The sequence below is a fragment of the Rhinatrema bivittatum genome, chromosome 1 (genome assembly GCF_901001135.1).
Source record: "Rhinatrema bivittatum chromosome 1, aRhiBiv1.1, whole genome shotgun sequence".
Lineage (NCBI taxonomy): Eukaryota > Metazoa > Chordata > Amphibia > Gymnophiona > Rhinatrematidae > Rhinatrema > Rhinatrema bivittatum.
Window position 1 is genome coordinate 652,288,352 of NC_042615.1, and position 2,751 is coordinate 652,291,102.

The window sequence follows — 2,751 nt, forward strand, 5'->3', positions numbered from 1 at the left end:
GGAGTCAGTTGGACAATTAGATGATCAAGGGGTAAAAGGAGCACTTACGGATGAGAAAGCGATAGCAGAGAGACTAAATGAATTCTTTGCTTCAGTATTCACTGAGGAAGATGTGAAAGATATACCCATGCCAGAAATGATATTCAAAGGTGATGATTCGGAGGAACTGAAAAAAATCTCAGTGAACCTGGAAGATGTACTAAGGCAAATTGACAAACTAAAGAGTAGCAAATCACCTGGACCAGATGGTATACAACCCAGAGTGCTGAAAGAACTGAGAAATGAAATTGTGAGACTGCTATTGGAAATTTGTAAACTATCAATAACATCATCTATGGTACCTGAAGACTGGAGGGTTGCCAATGTAATGCCACATTTTTAAAAAGGGATCAAGGGATGATCCAGGAAATTATAGACCAATGAGTCTGATGTCTGTTCCAGGCACAATGGTAGAAACAATGGTAGAAACTATCATACAGGACAAAATTGCTGAATATATAGATAGGCCTAGTTTAATGGGAGAAAGCCAACATGGATTTAACCAAGAGAAGGCTTGCTTCACAAATTTGCTTCATGTTTTGGAGGGTGTAAACATGTGGATAAAGGTGAGCCAGTTGATACAGTGTATCTGGATTTCCAGAAAGCATTTGACAAAGTCCCTTATGAGAAGCGTCTTAGGAAATTAGAAAGTTGTGGAATAGGTGGCAGTGTCCTATTGTGTAGTGCCAACTAATTAAAAGATAGAAAACAGAGAGTAAGGATAAATGTTAAATTTTCCCAATGGAGAAAGATGAATATTGAGTGCCACAGAGATCTGTTCTGGAACCAATGCTTTTTAATATATTTAATAATGACCTGCAAATTGGAACAAGTGAGGTTATCAAATTTGCCAATGATATAACACTATTCAAAGTTGTCAAATCACAAGAGGATTGTGAGAAATTGCAAGAGGACATTGCAAAACTAGGAGAATGAAATTTAATGTAGACTAGTGCAAAGTGATGCACTTAGGGATGAGTAACCCAAATTATAGCTACAAAATGCAAGGTTCCATATTAGGAGTCGCCCCTTAGGAAAAGGATCTATGTGTCATTGTTGAAAATACGTTGAAATCTTCTGCTCAGTGTGCAGCAGCAGACAAGAAAGCAAATAAAATGCTAGGGATTATTAGGAAAGGAATGAAGAATAAAACAGAGAATATCATAATGCCTCTGTATCGCTCCAAGGTGCGACCTCATCTTGAGTATTGTTGGTCATCACATCTCATGAAAGGTATAACAGATTAAGAAAAGTTACAGAGAAGGGTGACCAAAATGATAAAGAGGATGGAACAATTCCCTTATGAAGAAAGGCTAAAGATGTTAGGACTCTTCAGTTTGGAGAAGAGACGACTGAGGGGAGATATGATAGAGGTCTATAAAATAATGAGTGGAATGGAACGAGTAAACATTAATCAGTTGTTTACTCTCTTGAAAAGTACAAAGACTAGGGGACACACAATGAAATTATTGACTAATACATTTAAAACTAATATGAGAAAATATTTTTTTACTTAATGCATAATTAAGCTCTGGAATTCGTTGCCAGAGAATGTGGTGAAAGCTATTAGTATAACTGTTTTTAAAATAGGTTTGGACAAGTTCCTGGAGGAAAAGTACATTAATAATTATTAAGATAGAGTTGCAGAAATCTACTGCTTAATCGTGGGATAAGCAGCTTAGAATCTATCTACTCCTTGGGATCTTGCCAGGTATTGTGACCTGGCTTGGCCACTGTTGGAAACAGGATACTGGGCTTGATGGACCCTTGGTCTGACCCAGTATGGCATGTTCTTATGTAAGGAACCAAAAGCCTTTAAAAAACCTTTAAAAATTCATTTTTTCCAAGCTGCGTTTGACCTACCATCATAGGCTTTTGTTAATACTCTGGTCTTTTTTTCTGCTCCATCTGAATTTTGAACCAAGGGATAAATCTAAATAATGACCAGTTATATTTGTCCATTTATTTGTTCTGCAATTCATTTTATTTATTATACTGAATTTTATGTATGTAACCTGTACCCTGCTCCAAACTATAAAGGAGTAGGTAATAAATATTTTAAACAAATACATTTGTGTGTGGTTGAGCGTGTGCTTTCACTTATTGTCTGACTCTGTCTGACATGCTGATATGGCAGGTGGGGGCTTTAGATATGTGTGTCACAGATCACCTTATGTACAATGTTTGCCTACTTTTCATGTGACTGTCCCAATGTACCTGTTTGCTTTATGCTCCTTTCATTCTGTGTGCTAGAGGGTAGAGAGGGTTTCTTTTAGGTGTGGTTTTCTTGCTGCACATTAAGGAAGCACACATTTGTGGAATACTCAAACAGCCTTCGTTACTGTATATGCTCTTTGGAGCCAGAAACAAAGGGCCTGAGCCAAGCTTTGGACTGAAGGATTATTTCAATGCATATTCTTGTTCGTGCTGGGTTGTGATAGGCATGCACTTGGAGATGTTCATTTATAATATCACTTTGAAGTGTGTAGTGGTTTCCTACCTTTTTCCATTTAGGACTTTTATTTTTGAAGAACATCAAAATTCCCATGAAACTATGACAAAAATAAAATGACTTCAAAATTTAAATCAAAGTATTTTGGCTTGCACAGCATTGTTGCTATACATTTGGTGCTGTGTATTTGGAGTCTTGAGGCAGTTAATGCCAGTGACTGGAATTGATGGCTGTAAATACGGTATAGATAGATTTACTTA